The sequence below is a fragment of the Sinocyclocheilus anshuiensis genome, unplaced genomic scaffold (assembly GCF_001515605.1).
Source record: "Sinocyclocheilus anshuiensis isolate Anshui unplaced genomic scaffold, SAMN03320099.WGS_v1.1 scaffold202, whole genome shotgun sequence".
NCBI lineage: Eukaryota > Metazoa > Chordata > Actinopteri > Cypriniformes > Cyprinidae > Sinocyclocheilus > Sinocyclocheilus anshuiensis.
Window position 1 is genome coordinate 533,346 of NW_015542342.1, and position 12,170 is coordinate 545,515.

The window sequence follows — 12,170 nt, forward strand, 5'->3', positions numbered from 1 at the left end:
GCAATCGACATCTGGTCGTTGGGAGGAGCGCCAAAGGATACGGCTGGTACGCTCCTTGTAGAGGGCCCAGCACGTTCCATTGGCAGCTCAACTGGCTGCGGAGTGCCTCAGACCGCCCGCGCTACTGCCTGAAGTAGCCCCCTCTGACTGCCGCCAAGAGGAGAACTAGATCAAGGCAGAGACAACGGAACTCCGCCCCTTGAGGAAACGGAGCTTGGCCCGCGACTCCGAGATGATCATCTTCCCGCAATGAGAAGATGACTCATCCACAAATGCCACCTCAGCGTGCTACATGCCCAGGCACGTGAGGCAGCGATCGTGACCATCACCCAGCGCCAGGTAACGACCGCATCCAGAAACGCCCGGAGGTCGAGAGTGACCGACTGAAAGGGAACTAGTAAAGAAACGCATTACTTTTTAATTTACAAGAAAATATCTGAGTTACTTTTTCAAATAAGTGACACCAGTTTGTTTTCCCATTTGTTGACTGATAGCTCTCCTGTCCTCATGCTGAGAGAAATTTCTACTCATTTCACTTGCATAAAAACAGATTCAGCATTCCTCAAAATGAATAGAAACGGTAAAATGCAAACTCAAAATATGATGCAAACCTGCAATAAATGAATATGTTAAATAACATACATGTCCTTCATGTATTTAATCCCATTTTATTAACCACTGCATTTGCTGCTGACATTCAAAGATCCAATTCAAACATACTAATAAGCAAAAATGATTTTAGATATTTAGACTTTTTTTTTTTATTGCTGAAGAGTGTTGAGCTTTCTTCTCCGTTCTATTGAAAGGTTTGTTTGAGCTGCGCCCTCTAAAAGTAACATAACTTATTACTTTCCATAAAAAGTAACTAATGCAATTAGTTGAGTAACGCAATATTGAAATGCATTACTTTTAAAAGTAACTTTCCCCAACACTGTTTGCTAGTACAGTTATACTTTTTAGGACCTGACGTTCACAACAAGTGCACATTAAAAACAATTAAGTGCAGTTTTTTTTCACTAGGGCAGGGAATTTAGCAGGATCCAGTTGAATAACTTCAGATTGGCATTGTTTGACTCAACATGTTTTTGGGTGCCTTATGACTCAGAACTGTGCTTAAAGTAGTTACGCAACAAATATATCAAACTGAGCTTTCTAAATGAGGCCAGAAATCTTCCAAAGTTGGTGTCCGTGTGAATTATATGATAACATTTGGCAACTCTATTTATGAGGCAACTTTCTATCCATTGTTATTTTTTTCTCTCTTTGACCTGCCATCATCTGTTAAGCAACAAATTAAACATGCAATATCTCTTGCTGTGCCTTTCAACATCATGACAATTGTAAAAGACTCTTTTAATGAGTGGTAGTCGATATCTAAATCACACATTAGAGGTAGGTTCATGACAGAAAATGTCAGAACATATTAAATGTACTTTCCCAGGTAATTGCATTTAAACTTTCTGAAAGCTGCCTTCCGGTTCACAGGGTCCCTATTAAGTGTTCACTGCTCCCTAAACACTGAGCAGGGGTTATTTAGAAGCTCCAGTTGAAAAACTGGTTCATGTGCACTACCCTGCCACGTCATCAGCCACAGACAAGTCTAAATCGCACAGATTAAGGGTTTTTAGTAGGATGACATAATGTACTCATGTATATAAATATAAACAACAAAAGTGTGTTCATATGTATAAATAGATATGAATAAAGCCGGATGTGTTATATAAAAACATATATTACATTTAATATAAAATGTATAATTCATGATAATACTTAAATGCTCGAAATTAATATTAAAAATGGCTTTAAAATGTTTAATATGAATATAAATGTGCTTGCTTAACTCTTATGTTACCTATGATAATCAAATTGTAATGGTCACAAAACTGATGTTCTTTATGCTTGCACATATCACTCCTGAGGTGATTTAAACTGACATCCAACTTTTTTTCATCCACTTTTATTTTCACTTCAATTTGCGTAGTTTGTAGACACACTGCTGAGTAAATGTAGGACAGAACAAATGTGAGGTTAATCTAACCTGGCAGGCTGGTTTGCTAATTTAACCCCACGGCTTGTTTACACATTTAATCCAGATAGTATCTCATATTAACTAGAGCAGGGATTAATCTTACCTCATAAAGTGATTATTGTTTTCATTTGTCTCGTTGAAAATCTCACAGTTAACAACTGGTTTGAAATCACATAGATGGCAAAGAGAGCTGAGATCAAATTATTTTTCTTTGTCGCCAGTCTTTGAAAGTCACGGAAAATTTATTTCAGTTGATGAAATAATAATAAAATATTCAGAAAAAAATATTACAAGAAGTAGCATTTAAAAAGCTAAAGAGATATTTTGCCCAAACATGAAAATACGGTCATCATTTACTCATCCCTCACTTGTTCCAAGTTTCTTTGTTCTGCTGAACACAAAAGATGAATGCATGTAACCAAACAGTTGACGGTAGCCATTGACTTCCATAGTACAAAAATATATATATATATATATATATATATATATATACAGTGGGAACGGAAAGTATACAGACCCCCTTCAATTTTTCACTCTTTGTTATATTGCAGCCATTTGCTAAAATCATTTAAGTGATTTTTTTTTTCCTCATTAATGTACACACAGCACCCCATATTGACAAATTGAAGGGTGTCTGAATACTTTCCGTACCCACTGTATATATATTATGGCTACTGTCAACTTTTTGGTTACCAACATTCTTTAAAATATCGTCTTTTGTGTTCAGCAGAAGAACCTACTACAGATTTTGGAAAAAGTGGATGATGAGTAAATGATGAAAGTATTTTCAGTATTTTGGCTGTTAATAGGTGAAAGGAGAAATAGGACTAGCGCTGGAATATGTGGACAGAAAATCTATAGTGTTCATACTATATTGACCGCCGTAGCTCTATTCAGATGGTAATTGTTTCTCATGGGGGACATAAGGTATTTTCAGAATTTGCAGGGTCTAGTCAATGATCTTGCTGCCGTCCGAACCAGGAATGTTGGTGTTTTTCTCCCAGCACATGCATAAAAATTACCAGCAGTATTAACTACTGTTTTTGGACAAACACTATGGTCATGTCCAAAAGTTTACAAGAAGAAAAAAGTCCAAAAGTCATCTTCTAAATCCTTTTCGACCACTGTCATGCAACTTACAGTAACGGTTGCGATTTGCGGTAATGTGCATGCATTTTAAACATGGACACCTTCATTACTGAAACACAGGAAAGTATATACAAAAACATTACAAAATGTGCCATTATATTAGCAGCAACAGGTATACAATTGATTTTAAAATATGTATTATATACAATCGAATGTTTAGCTTATGTAAGAGGATGCATTAACATATTCCAGCTAATTTCCACATTTTTAAAACGGCATCCGTCATTATGAGACAAAATGCAACAGAAAACAATTTAAACCAATATTGTGTCCATTTTGTGTCTGTTTAAATAAATAACACATAAATATGATATTATTGTACAATTATTAAATGAAATATTAATTTATTATTTGTCTAAGCAATGTGACTGAACATTTGACTGACATTTGATCTCCACCCAAACACACAAGTTTTATCACTGAGGAGCCATGCAGATTTATTTTTACAGATGTTCCTCTGAGAAACAATTATCTTACGAATAGGGCTTATGGGATCAATAGGATGAACTGGCCATGTAGTGATCAGACTGCTGATGAAATTCAGTGCACTTTTTGTAAGATTCGAATTGTTGTTCTCAGTGTTTGAGTGTTACTCTTTGGATATTTATGGTTAGTGCTTTTGTTGAAAATTATGGAAAATAAGACGCAATATACAGTAGCTTGAAAGTATGGAGGTATTTTGTCTTACTGTCTTATTACATACATACTGGTAAAACAATTTATAGCCTGAATGCACTGTAAGTCGCTTTGGATAAAAGCATCTGCTAAATGCATAAATTATTTAAATTAATTATTTAAATTATTATTTTGTCCAGATTTTGTACACGTGGAAAAATATCTTTTGACAAAAATGGCTTGTATTCTTTGAAAAGAACCGTTATTATCTTATTTATTTTCTTTTAATCTGAATTGATCTTGTTTTATGCATTTTTAGATATTTCTACTGGAAAACATGACACATTTGCGGCGTGATCTGATGGCAGCTCTAGTTGACTTCACTCAGCCTCTCATAAACACATAAATCACTGCACAGTTTCACAACAATGAAGTGAAACAGTGGCTCAGCCTATTTGTCTCAATGGATGGCCTCCTTGGTTAATGTTAAGAGACACTTCAACGGAAACAACAGTTCCATTTACCTTCATAAAAATAAGATTTGTAAATCCGTTCTTCAGACACGAGGCTCCATTCTGAATAATGCCGGGTATTATTCAGGTGTTTATAAAATCTCTGCTTTTTCATTCTGTCGCCAAACTGAAATGCGTATCAACTTATACAAGGCATTATTCCCTTGTTATACATGTTTAATAATGTATAATGTTTTGATTTAACCACAACACATGTTGCACTATAATGATATTCGGTGCTTACCTTCTGTAAACCACTCCTAAAATATGAGTCAATAAACATGACTGGATTCTCATTACTGGATTGTTTTCTGGATGCGATGCTCATTTGATAAATATATGTGCGTCGCCAGTATTGTTTGATTTGCATATAAATGCTAAGGGACTGAAAATATGAGCATCTGCAACATAAAAGCATATCAGCATAAATTCTGGATCGCTTCGCTGTTTATTTTGTTCAAGAATTGGCCACTTCTACATGTAGAGCATCCAACCACAGTTCATTTTTGTTAAGCAATGCCATTGTGCTACAGGTCCAATATGCATCAGACTGTCCATGAATGTTTAGATCAGTGCATGTGTTTATAAGGTCATGTACAAGACAAAAAAAAATCAAATTTGTCCTTGACTAAATCAAATCTAATGCACTGACTGCTCAATCATATGCACAATGCAATGATAAACATTTATTTGTATCGTCAATGACATGACATAATTATTCCAAAAAATATTCATGCAACGAAAGTTTGGTGGTTCCTCATTTAAAAGGGAGATTAGAAGTGAATATTAAAAAATTAGTCCCTCGTGCTTCCTAATGCAAGAGCTCATTAAAAGTGCATACTGAATAGATGAGTAGGTCAATGGACTGTGGGTGGCATTATAATCTCACATTCAAACGTATATTACATATAATGTGAGCATTGAAAAGTCTTTCCACACAGCAGCAGTGAGTCAGCGGCGATAAATAGTGATATCACACCGCACATGAATTTGATTACATGATAATGACCACACGCTCACGCCTCCAGCCTGTAGCACCGCCAAGACCTAACGCCCAGACATGTGTTGTGTGGGACGTCAGCGCCCATGTTACTCAATATCTCCACCAACATTGTATAACTACAAGCTGTTAGGGCCATTGTCAGAGTGTGGAGAAGCCATAAGAAGGGCATGAGATGAACCAGCACAACTGAACAACACTTTTGAAAACATGCCTGTAGCAGTTGTCCATGAAGAAATACCGAAAACACGTGGTTCACAGCGAGCCGCCACGGGCCTGAGCGATTATCAGAAGAGGGCTTGTGTAAGAACAGACTGCCGTTGTATGTCAGACTGATGAATTATGAAAGCTGGAGTGAGAACCAAATGGACCTACAAGAACAGACTGATCGAAGAGAAAAACAGATATGACGTGAAAGCGTCTGTGTTTGTATACTAGCCCAAGTCAAAACAGCCTATCTATACCTCCATGATATTCTGGTGCAGAGATGGTTTTTATGGAGTTGCAGGGTGGTTGATGCTGTTTTGGGTGTTTTATAGGTGTCTCAAGTCAAGAGACCCCCCCCCATTCAGTATAAGTCTAGGATTATTATGCAATTAAGTGCACTTTATAGACAGGTGTATTTGATTAGGGTTGGAGCTTAACTCTTCGGGATAGTGGCCCTTCGTTGCCAGCCTGGGTCAGAAACAATTCAGTGACCCACCCTTAATTTCCTCCCCAGTTACAGTTATACTGCACCCTAACAACAACGAGATGTATTTTTAGCCATTTCTTGAAGATGGCTGTTCAGATCAAGTTGGGCAGGTCATTCCACCAGCAGGGAGCAGTTAAGGTAAAAGTCTGTGAAAGTGATTTTGTGCCTCTTTGGGATGTCACTATAATGTTCCATTCATTTGCAGAATAATTCAGATTTTTTTACATTTTTACACGTTTCTTATGCTCACCAAGGCTACATTTATTTGATCAAAAAAAAAAAAAGCTGAAATTTCAGTATCTAGTCTTCAGTGTCACATGATCCTTCAGAAATCATTCTAATATGCTGATTTGCTGCTCAATTATCAATTAGTATTCGGACTCAATTTTTAATAATGGTTCTTATATTATCAATGTTGAAAACAGTTTTGCTGCTTAGTATTTTTGTGCAAAACAAGAAAAATCTTTGATGAATAGAAAGTACAAAAGAACAGCATTTACTTGAAGCATAAATCTTACTTTGAATTTTTGATTTATTTTTTTAACGTTAGTGTACAGTTTGCACAAAACGTTTTCAGCATTGATGATAATAAGAAATGTTTCCTGAGCATGAATTCTGAAGAATCATGTGATGTGACATTGAAAACTGTTTCATTCATTTTAACATTATAAAGTTTAGCCTTGAAAAAAGTGATAGAATACTTCGAAACGAGTTAAAAACGATGTGGCAGCAGAACTAATTAACTAATTAATAACTAAATAAGTTGATGGTATTAAACATATTTAATGAATAAAAGCAACCTATTAATTCTGTTAATTCAATATTCTACAAATCCAAAAGGATTCTTAAACATGCGTAGGTCTCTAAAAAGGTTCATGTTTAAAATGCTAAAGGGCTGTTATTACATTAATTGACAGTACTTAATGTATGTTTAGGGGTTAAATCTATGTGTGTTTAAAGATAAATCTATGATATGTGCTAGAACAACACTTTAATCATCAATACCTAACGAGATCACATAGATCAGGCGAAAGTTTCAGGTAACATTAATGCAACAGTGCTAAAAATAAATAATTTAAAAGTTCTCATACTTACTCTAAGTAACCCAAGTATTAGCAGTAGTAAATCATGTTCAACTTATCTGACACTACTAATGAATGATTTAAAGAAAGACTATATGGAGCTGATGCAGAGGAGAACTCGCTCTGTCTGTTTAGTTGACTACAGGTCATGACTTGTGGTGTGCTGACATCAATATTTGATGTAAACCACAGAGTCAGTGACATAAATGTCAGCACACATGCCCCTCTGAGGAAGATATTTCACATTTGCAGGCCTCTGTGACTATGTGAAAGGCTGTGGTTTTTGCCTTGTACTCAGAGAAATTGGTAATATTGAAACTTCTTTATTGACGGCACACTTCACATCAAAGCGTACTGGATTCTGCATGCTTTTGAAATGTCAATTTGATTTCATCCAAGTACTGCTGCCTCTCGTGTTATTTTATCTTAAGAATGGAAAACAAGATTCACCGGTGGTTGCACATTATACAGAAAAAGGATTTATGTTCAAAGCGCTTTTGTCACGTCTGAATCTGCTGTGGTCGACAGAAGAAATAGATATTTAGACACTCTAAGCTCTGTGTGTTCTTGAGATAAAGTATTGCTATGGAGAATGCAGGTGATCTCTTGAAGTGCTATATTTCTGCAATGTGTTTCATCTGCCTTCCCACTTATTTTCCTTCAGTGATTTACTGTGCACAATACTCTGATTTCACAGCAAAGAAAAATCTCTGCATGACTCCGGTGGCACCGGTGCCTTATAAAATATTTATATACATTTCTGGGTTGCTTTGTTGGCCAGCATTCTGACAACATTAGGACACTGTGAAGGGTTAGTTCACTGAAAATGTCAGTTCTGACATTATTTATTCACCATCGTGTCATTCTGAACCCACATGGCTTTCTTTCTTCAGAGGAACACATTTCGTTCACAATTCCATACATTCAAACTGCAGTTTGTCTGGTTATGAAACAAATGAAAAATATGAGGATGCAACAGCAGGGTTCCAAAGTTATGATCCTGTTCATTTTCTCCATAGGGAATTATGAGTTCATGTTTAAACCTTGCAAGACAGACTTACTATGAGTTCAGAGATTGTTAAAGGAATAATTCATCCAAAAATGAAAATTCTGAAAAAAATTGACTCACCCTAATATTGTTCCAAACATATGAGTTTCTTGATTCTGCTGAACATAAAAGAAGATATTTTGAAAAATGTTGATGGTAGCCATTGATCTTCATAGTATTTTTTCATGCTATGGAAGTCAGTGGCTACCGTCAACTGTTTGGTTACCAACATTCTTCAGAGTATCTTCTTTTGTATTCAACAGAAGAAAAAAAAACTGTACAGGCTTAGAACAACTAGAAGAAATTAAATATTGTTATGTTTTTACTTAAAATCACTGACTTGTATTCAGTAGTTTTCCTGCCTATTCTGATTTGATTCAAGGAAAGAGATTTTAAGTCAACTATCATATACTTTTTTTCAGATTTCAAGTAGCTTCGTGCGTCAAATCAACTGTTGTGATGTTGTGATTCATCATACAACTCTTTATTGATTTCTTTATTGATTGAGAAGAAGAAGAATATGTGCAAATGAGGTTTTATAGATATGACAGTGGACATGATTTTTTTGAGTATGAACTGTAATTTTGGTCTGTTCCTCACACAGAGCTGTCGAACACTGAAGACATTTGTTGTAGAAATTATTTTTCACTCAGAAATTGCTAGTAAATTTCACAAACAATTACAGTCACGAGAATCCCTTCATTTTTGGTGTGAAATATTCCTTTAAGGAAAGATTCCAGACGTACACACAGATAAAACATTCAGCAGACTGCATTTTAGATAGATCTGTCCAAATGCTGAGCAAAACAAGATGAGCGTGAGTGGACCCACAGACCATAATCCATTTCACAACCCAGGCCAAAAATCACAAAGCATGTAGAAAGAGCTAAGTCAGGGTGACATAAATGCATGCAAATAATAAACTTTTTATGATGACAATGAAGAACTGCAATGCCATGAACGTGAGTCAGACGTTTTGTTTGTTGTCACTGTAGTAACCGAGGCACAAGGTGTAAAAGCTCCACCCTTTTCAGGAAAGGGGGTGGAGAGCAGCAGCTCATTTGCATTTAAAGAAACACACACGAAAACAGCATGTTTATGTTTCCACCCAAAAACGTGGACATTTTCAGCGTGGAATAATAAATGTTCTGTGGTGTATTTTGAGCTGAAACTTTAAACTTGAACTAAGACTTATATTGCATCTTTAAAAAGGGCATAATAGGACCCTTTACTGTATCATTGCTTAAATTTTTTTAATTAATATTTCTTTTTTTATTCTACTTTCCTTAAATCTTACTGACTCCAAACCTTTGAATAATAGTGTATTTGTGGGCGGCACGGTGACTCAGTGAGTAGCACTGGATAATTCTTGACAGATTTTCTTTTATTTATTTATTTGTTTGTTTCTTTTTTTTTTTTTTTAAGCAAACAAAAGCTCCTGGGAATGCATAAATTGATAACATGTATATAGATGAAAGCAACTGCCAAATGCACAAATGTAAATGTAGATAATTGGAACAAAAGCCGAAAGAACAAATATGCTAAATGTCACCAATACACCAAACATACAAAAAAATACAATGTAAATGTATGCATGCCACAAAATAATGATGAAGCATTTTTTTTTTCTTGTTGGAAAACAAGTAGAAGACAACTTCTACTCACTACTGAACAAACACAAGAGTTACTTGAGCTGCTACTTTTAGTTAGTTACTTTCCAATAGGGTATACTACATAGTGTGAAAATAGTAGATGGTGTATGCTGTTACAAGCACAGCCTTTTCTCTCTCACACACACACATGCGCTCAAACACACATACACACACACTTCAACCAAGCTTGACACACTGTTCCCAAAAGCATTGCATCATGTCTTTGTTGAGATCTCTGGGTCTCTAATTCAAATCTCACCCAAAACAACCCAGCGTTTGCAGAACGGCAGCACGCTCAGGAACTAAAGGGTTATTTGATCTTGTTCTTTCTCAAATAACCCCGAGCAAATTCATATGTATATTGTAGGAGTTCATCTTAAGAGCCTCTGTCAAAAGCCAAGAATGAATGTTTGAATACAAATCATCTTTAAACAGATGAGATGGTCGCTTGAATATTTACCTAATAAAATTGACAGTACAGCCGCTGGGGACAATGATTGGCAAAAAATTGCAACAAACAGGAGCCCATCCCTGTCTAACTGTCAAAGTTTGGATGATTTTTGTTCTGCTGTAAATGAGAAGGCATCAGTATGTTGTGTGCATCTGTGAGTCCTGAGTCACACTTGTGACGCGGAGCGCTGGTGATCATAGGTCGTGGCAATACACACGCGACACCACAGAGCTGTTATATGACACAACTGAATGCCAGCAGATTAATGCCTCAGATGTGATGTCAGATGGAAGACCTTGGGGCCATTTTTGCAGAGATTCTACACTAACGTTAGACGTTATGTGCTTAAAATCGATTTAAAAACATTATAAATACATGCAGCTAATCTCAAGCAAACATTAAAGTAATAGTTGATTTAAAATTGCAAATTATATCATCAGACTTGACGAGGCGCTATAATCGAGTGCCATGAATATGAAAGAAACATAAGAGCTGTTGTGGTGTAGTGTATTTGTGGTATGCTGAAGAAAAAAAGGTTTTTACTCAGAAATTGCTAGTAAATCTTGCAAATAATTAGAATTACGAATCAGCAATTACACATTAAATTAAACGCGAAAGACTGAAATAGCATTTTCTTGTATGTACTCCAATAGTCCTTGTTTTATTTAACTTCGAAAAATCTATTTTTCAGTGTAAGCTGCGCCATCGGGGCTAATTCTTACACATGAATTACAATTAATACTTGCTGCATTGTGTACACATTTACCAGTCTCTTTTGGCACAAGCTAAAAGACTTAGCGCCCTTTTTTGGGGCTTTGGAGAATAAGCCGTGTTGAATACTGAGCTTCCAGCAGCCACCTGGATCAGAAAGGAAAAACAAAAGCGAGAGAGAAACTCGAATGTTTTTTCCAATTCAGGTGGAGTCACAGGAGAGGTGGCAGCCTCCCGCTGCGTGTGTCTCAACGAACATGGAAACTGTCACCAAACCCGTGACCCGCGCCGCCCTGCACAGTATTACTGCCCGCAACAGGCCATTAAGCCTCTGCCTCTGAAGGCGCATAGGAGGAAGACAGCGGCCACATATAAACTAGGTGTGAGAAAAACCAACAACAACAGAAGTTCACACAGTGGCCCCTAAAAATAATTGGAGATTTAAAACATACTGTTCCCCCTACAGAACTCAACCTTATGATGTCTCACTTTCTACTGTGGAACAAAAAAGGAGGATATAACAAGAGGTTTTAAACATAAATGTAGTTTGCATACTTTACATATGTTATGGTGACTGTAAGTCCTCTTTGTCCTGGACATGTCCTGGCTGGGATTTCTGAATGGCCTAAAATGTCTGGGTTTTGTTTGTTTTGGTGATAACTAAGCAAATGTTTAATCACTACAATACTAATGTCTCACTAAAAAATTGGAAAAAGTTGGTCAAAATGTAAATTCACACACAAACTGCGCACTAACCACAACTTTCAGATGCCCTCTTTATTTTCTAGCTCAACTGTCATGGAATCGAACGCACAGGATTGTGGGATATCAAAGACTGCGAAAGATACATCTGTGTTGCCTTCAAAAATCGTTCAAATAAAGGAATCTCAGTGATCTGATCAATGGATTCGGACAGGCCTTGTTGCCTTCAGGCAGCATATTTCAGCTTTCGGACGCATCCCATATGTAGGCCTACGTGTATTTGCATTGCTCTTTGACCATTCTCTATAGATCCCACCTTCACGCCACGACAGGTCGATTACGCTCAATGCCTGCACGTTATTGGTCAAACTGCTTTTCAGTCACCTTGAGCAATGAGAAAAACAATAGGTAAACAAAGCCAAAACCCAGACATTTTAGGCAATAAAAAATCTGGAAAAAGAGCACGTATGGTCACCATATTCTATGTCAACCTGGTCTCATGGCAAAAACGTACCCGGGGGCACA